Source organism: Balaenoptera physalus (genome assembly GCF_965194825.1).
Source record: "Balaenoptera physalus genome assembly, chromosome: 5".
NCBI classification, from domain to species: Eukaryota; Metazoa; Chordata; class Mammalia; order Artiodactyla; family Balaenopteridae; genus Balaenoptera; species Balaenoptera physalus.
The window spans coordinates 24,471,151-24,478,376 of NC_138884.1; the positions used below are offsets into that span (position 1 = coordinate 24,471,151).

Here is a 7,226-nt window from a genome sequence, read left to right on the forward strand (position 1 = left end):
AACTTGCACATCGACAAGGTATTGGATGTGCACTACCTTGGAAGGAGGGTTTAAATTCAGGCAAAGTGGCTCTCTGCAGTGAGGCAGTTCCCAGAGAGGGCTAACAAACGGTTCAGAGGTGTCAGTAACATTCCCAGCAGCAGGGGAAGATCCTTCAGTCTTAAATCAGGAATTTGGGTGGCACAGAAGAACATTCACAGCTTAGAGCTTTGTGGGTCAGACTCTCACACTAATTTTTTAGTGTCTTTCAACTATTTTAATCCAACCATTCACCACTGCAGTGGAACAATTTACAGGAAAATATTTTATCTGCATATTTTTCCAGAGTCCGTAATACCCAACTAAATAAACAAAAATAAAATAAAAGTGAGAAAATGTGGTCAGTAATGGGCCAGAGCCACAGAGTGGCTAACGCTCATGCACAGGTGATTATTTTCAAAAACTTTATTTTCATTTCTTGTCCATGACAGAAACATTGAAGGGGAGAGAATTTCATTTAATTTTTGTATCCAGTTACCTAAGAATCCCTCTAGATTTCACCCTATACAAAGAAATCCCACCAATTTTTAAGGCTTCCTTCCTCCAACAAATTTTAAAATACAAACATAAAGTAATACAATAAAAAAGAAGTCTAACCTTATAATTCGTATAATAGATTGAGCTAACGTAGGATTTTTTTCACTCAAATTATTTTAAAATTCTAGATAAGCTATAATTAAACATTTTAAAATATAGTTATGTTCAAATTTAAGGAAACTTTCAATGCTAGAAATAAAGAACTCAAAACCAGAGCAATAAGTAAGCACTACTTTTCTCCTTTTCTCCATGTGGGTATCAGAACCAGGTATATGCCTAAAGGGCTGAATGTGGATACAGGAATTACAGCCATGTTCCCAACGTCAAGTGCTGTTTCTGAGCTCTTTACATAAAATCATGAACCAAGAAGAGTTGACCCATCCTTGAAAAATGGATTACAAAAACTCTGCCACTGTACTAGGGATACGGCATAGAGGCCAACTACTACAGACAGTGGGTGGGAAAAGAGAACAGAGAGATATGAAACTCAGTCCTTCAATGTGCAAATCTAGGAAATTCCAATTTGAGAAATTAACACAAGACTAATTCAGTACTGGCAAAACTCTTAGAGCACAGGCAGAGTCAACCATAAAACAATCCCATAGAAGTATCTTCACATGAAAGCATGCAGGACTTCCGTGGGAATGATTTCTTAGACAATGCATTCACAAGTCGAACTTACTTAAAAAAAAGTGAAGAAACAAATTTCCAGAAAGTATAGTCACAAATGTAATGCACTGGAGAATTCACAACACAGAAACAACAAATAACAGAAAAATACGGACAAGATCTTAAAATAAGTATGCTTAAAGTGGTCAAATAGATAAAAACCAATAACAGAGATCTATGCAAGAATAAGATAATATGGAAAACAGGCGGCCGGGAGCGGCGGTGGCGGAGGCGGTGAGGCTGCGGGCTGGGAGCTGGACTCCGGCTCCCAGTGAGCGGAACCCCTCGCGGTGCTGAGCCCACCGCCGGCCCCGGAGCCATGGAGATCGGCACCGAGATCAGCCGCAAGATCCGGAGTGCCATTAAGGGGAAATTGCAAGAACTAGGAGCTTACGTTGGCTTCATGGTGTATTAGATAAACTTCGTTCTGTAACAACTGACCCCTCTAGTCTAAAGTCTTCCGATACCAACATCTTTGATAGTAATATACCTTCAAACAAGAGCAGTTTCAGTCGAGGAGATGAGCGAAGGCATGAAGCTGCAGTGCCACCTCTTGCAGTTTCTAGCACTAGACCTGAAAAAAGAGAATCTAGGGTTTCTACAAGTTCACAGGAGCAGAAAGCCACTAATGTCAGACAGACTTACGATGATGGAGCTGCAACCCGACTAATGTCAACAGTGAAACCTTTGAGGGAGCCAGCACCCTCTGAAGATGTGATTGATATTAAGCCAGAACCAGATGATCTCATTGATGAAGACCTCAATTTTGTGCAGGAGAATCCCTTATCTCAGAAAAAACCTACAGTGACACTTACGTATGGTTCTTCTCACCCTTCTATTGAAATTTATCGACCACCTGCAAGTCAAAATGCAGACAGTGGTGCTCATTTAAACAGGTTGCAGTTTCAACAGCAGCAAAACAATATTCATGCTGCCAAGCAACTCGATATTCAGACTAGCCGGATATATGAAACAGGACGTTTGTGTGAACCAGAAGTGCTTAACAGCTTAGAAGAGACTTATAGTCCCTTCTTCAGAAACAGCTCAGAAAAGATGAGCATTGAGGAAGAAAACTTTCGGAAGAGAAAGTTGCCTGTGGTAAGTTCAGTTGTTAAAGTAAAAAAATTCAGTCATGATGGAGAAGAGGAGGAGGAAGATGATGATTGTGGGTCCCGTACAGGAAGCATCTCCAGCAGTGTGTCAGTGCCAGCGAAACCTGAACGGAGACCTTCACTTCCACCTTCCAAACAAGCTAACAAGAATCTAATTTTGAAGGCTATATCTGAAGCTCAAGAATCCGTAACAAAAACGACTAACTACTCTGCAGTCTCACAGAAACAGACACTTCCAGTTGCCCCCAGAACTCGAACTTCTCAAGAAGAATTGCTAGCAGAAATGGTCCAGGGGCAAAGCAGGGCCCCCAGAATAAGTTCCCCCATTAAAGAAGAGGAAACAAAAGGAGATAATATAGACAAAAGTCAAGGAACTCAGCAGAGACAATTGTTACCCCGACTGCAAATTGACCCAGTAATGGCAGAAACTCTGCAGATCAGTCAAGATTACTATGACATGGAATCCATGGTCCATGCAGACACAAGATCATTTATTCTGAAGAAGCCAAAGCTGTCTGAGGAAATAGTAGTGGCACCAAACCAAGAGTCGGGGATGAAGACTGCAGATACCCTTCGGGTACTTTCAGGACACCTTATGCAGACACGAGATCTTGTACAACCAGATAAACCTGCAAGTTCCAAGTTTATAGTGATGCTGGATGGTGTCCCCAGCCCCCCAGGATACATGTCAGATCAAGAGGAGGACATGTGCTTTGAAGGAATGAGACCCGCACACCACACTGCAGCCTCACACGAGGGACTCGCGGGTCTCCTCCACCCACAGCAGTTGCAGTTGCTGAGCAGGCAGCTTGAGGACCCAGATGGTAGCTTTTCAAACGCTGAGATGAGTGAACTGAGTGTGGCACAGAAACCAAAAAACTTCTGGAGCGCTGCAAGTACTGGCCTGCCTGTAAACATGGGGATGAGTGTGCTTACCATCATCCTGTGTCACCTTGCAGAGCCTTCCCCAATTGTAAATTCGCTGAAAAATGTTTGTTTGTTCATCCAAATTGTAAATACGATGCAAAATGTACTAAACCAGAGTGTCCCTTCACTCATATGAGTAGAAGAATTCCAGTACTGCCTCCAAAACCAGCAGTTACAACACCAGCACCACATTCTAGTAGTCAGCTCTGCCGTTACTTCCCTGCTTGTAAGAAAATGGAATGTCCCTTCTATCATCCAAAACACTGTAGATTTAACACTCAGTGTACAAGACCTGACTGTACATTTTATCATCCCACCATTACTGTACCACCACGACATGCCTTGAAATGGATTCGACCTCAAACCAGTGAATGACACCCAGTGCTACCTGGCAGAAGGCTATGAAGTTTGAAAGTTTCCATTACTGATGAAAGACATTCTACAGAATTTGTCAAATCTTTGAAACTTGGAATATATTGCTTTCATAATACTTAAGTTTATTGCCTATCTGAAGTGTCTAATTTTTCAAGTTTGTACGTTTATTAAGTGATTTTAACATTGGGTGTTTTTTTGTTGTTTTGTTTTGACTATGGAAAGATAGTTTCAGGAGAAGCCGAATTCTATTAAAACATTTGAGGCAAAAAAAAAAAAAAAAAGGAAAACAACAGACAGGGTTTAGTTAAGTATTCTTGAAATAAAAATATGAAAATCAAAATTAAGAAGAACAACTCAAACTTAGGCTAAATAGCTTACTAGATACAGCAAGAATTAGTGAATTGGAAGACAGACTGGTAGAAATTACTTAGAATAAATTTTTTTGAATGCAGCACAGAATGATAAAGAGATAGAAAATATTAAAAAGAAGTTAACAGACAAGGAGAATAGAAAAAGAAGTTCCAACATACATCTAGTTAACATTCCAGAGAAAGTAACAGAGAAAAAGGGGGATAAACAATGTCCAAAAAGATAAATTTTTTTATATTGTAAGACTGAAGTACCCCTCAAGTCCCAAGCAGAATTTAAAACAAAATTCCACATTTAGATTCACTATGGTGAAACTGAAAACCCAGTGAAAAATAGCATGGATAACGATATACGGGGGGAAATGGCATTGCAATCATGGATGGTGGCATCAGAAAAGTCTGATACAGGAAGAGAAAATCAATCTGTCTGTCACAGTATTTCAGACAAAATTGTCTCCTCCTTTTAAAAAAAAAAAAAAAAAACTCTTTTAAAAGCATGCTTATTTAGAGTCTTAGGAATGCAATGATGTTAGAATACAAATTTTTGGTCTCCATCCCACCACAACGTCATAGTTCACAAGTTAACTTCCTAATGGAGAAAGATGATCTGCAGCTGCCTTGGATTATTTGACCCAAATGTTTATTACATGGGAGCTAAAGAGGGCCACATACTGGCTTTCTCGTTTTTTGCTCTCTCTATTTCCAAACAGATATCACTTAATATTAATTAAATCAAACTGTAATTCAGTGACAGGCAGTTGAAGCACATGAGGTGTATCTTTGTATGCAGATTCTTACAGTTCAAGATATTTTTGGTATATGTCCATCATTTTTAAATTGTATCGACCTTCTGATATACATCTCGCAGTCAGCAAAATGAAGCTGAATATTTTGTTTGATAAAATTACTCAAAGACCTCAACCTTTTAGTAAATATAAAACAGGACATTGTTCCTCCTCCCAATCCATTTCATTATTATTTTATGCTTATTAGACTCTTATCGAAGCGATGTTAATATTCTTTTAGGGGGAGTAGTTTGACATTTTAAAGCAGTGCTGCTTTTTAATTATTGGTGTGCAAATAGCTTCTTTAATTAAATAATTTTTCCCAGTACAGGTAATATGTAAACAGCTCAGCAGTTTTCCCAACTTTTCCTAAATTCTCTTCCCCTAAAGTTTCAACTCAGTTATCTCAGAAATAAATGCATGAAGCTAAGTGAAAACCAGGTAGCTTCTAGAAGTTTGTATAACCCATTGTTTACTACAGATACACAAATTGCCCTTCATTATCTCAATATTTTTCTTACTTTTCAGAGTGCACCATTTCTCTGTGCTTTAACATTGAAGGTGCAGTCATTCATTTCAAAGGCCAGGAATCCTGGCTTTTTACTCTGGTCTTAACTCACACACAGATTGCTCTGTAAGGACGGTCTCAAAAGTGATGCATACACAGCCAATGTGGTACACAAAATGTACCTTAAAGTACGAAAAGAAACTATTAGGACTTTTATTTAAACAAGTTTCCCCCAATATCTGAAAACAGAGCATTCCTATGAAACCTATATAAGCCGAATTGTCGTAAAGCAAAGAAGCAATTGCCTTAGGACACATCTTGCTAACGGATGCACAAAATAAATCAAGATGAAGCACAGATGCTCACAGACCTAGTTCCAAGCTATGGCAGTTTGATGCTGAGTGTAGTTCCCGGGGAAGGAGATACCATTCTTGCTGCTTGGGGTACGCGGTGCTGCTGCAAAACCAACGCTTAGTGCTATTTTCGCTTTTCGCCTCTTTTCTTTAAAGTGAAAATTCTCTTCGGATTTCTTTCAGTTAACGACAGCAGGTACAACTGTGGGTTTTTCGTGAAAGCAAAGTGGAGTAAAGCAAAATTTCAAAAAGCGGGGGATACTTGTGTTTAGTTTTATTTCTAGAATAATATGTTATTGGTGGCACAGAGACCTCGCTCCACCCAGAGGACAGTTCAAAGAGCAGTAGTGTTAGGGGATAAGCATGCCAGATGTGCTCTCTCCTGGCCGGTAGTGAGTGCTCAGACAAACGTATCTACAGATCGTGCCTAGTTTCAACTCAGCTAACCCTCCCATGGTAGAGGAGTGCTTTAAAAAGATTCTTGTAAAGTTACACTTGACTGAAGTAAACACTAATATTACAAACTTCCCTAACATGTAACATATCTCTACAATTTTTTAGCAATGCAATACTCAACCTAGTAATTTATAAGTATTCATTAACCATAATGATAAATCTTTAAGTATATCTTTTTGGGGTTTCATGCATATTATGAAAGCATGAGAATCTCCATATTCTGCTGTGGCAAAAATGACCAAAACAATGTAAATAAATCAATATAATGATAAATCAACATCCATTCCACTGTTAGCAAATGCTGTTTAAAGATACAGAGAAACATAAAGATCTTAAAACACAAGTATTAGAATCAGTTAAGCAGTTGTTAGACAGTTGGGTCAAACTACTGATGTTTCTACTATTCTCAGCTTATGGTATTTGCTAGATTCTCTTCCAATGATAAAATACACATAAAACTACAATTTGTGAGCCATTAAAGAACAGATATACTGCAGAAGATATTTTCTGAATAGTAAGTGACTTACTTTTCTATCATGATAATCTATGGGACAAAAAACTGCTGTATAAGCTAACCTCTGATACAGTGGCCACTTTGGGATTCTAAAAAGAATTCTGGAAGAAGGTCACAGAAATAGCCAGACATCTGTAATTCAGTCACTGTATCATTCATGGACCAACCATTGCAACAAAGAAATGAAGCCAAAAATGTACAAAGTGCCTCAGTCTTATTCATTGGGTTAAGTTTTTTCTTTTTCAATGACTCCTTTAAATAAAAAGGTATCTTTACAATAGATGTAATGAGATGTGTAATGATTATGAAAATCCTTTGTTCCACAAAGAGGTTTGCTTTTTATAATGTGGCAAAGCACACAGAGTTGCAGAAGTTTAACACAACTTACAGATTTTTTTTGTCTCTAAAAAGGAAAAAAGTGTTCGAAGTTTGCTTCCCTTTTGTGACACAGAGATGTTGTTGATATAATGCAAATAATCTAAAACAAACCTGTGTAAACTGTCCTTTACAGGTAAAGGTGACATCTTTACAATGAATGCAAAAGTAATTGTTTTATGAAAGAAAACTGAGCTATGAAGAGAAC

The 7,226-nt window shown here is 38.4% G+C and overlaps 1 pseudogene across 1 annotated transcript; it reads left to right on the forward strand.

Moving 5' to 3' along the window:
- The first annotated feature begins 1,448 nt into the window (after positions 1-1,448).
- LOC309661069 (zinc finger CCCH domain-containing protein 14 pseudogene) lies at positions 1,449-3,797 on the forward strand (annotated as a pseudogene). The gene has a single exon. The product of its transcript is annotated as a zinc finger CCCH domain-containing protein 14 pseudogene (transcript).
- Positions 3,798-7,226: the final 3,429 nt, after the last annotated feature.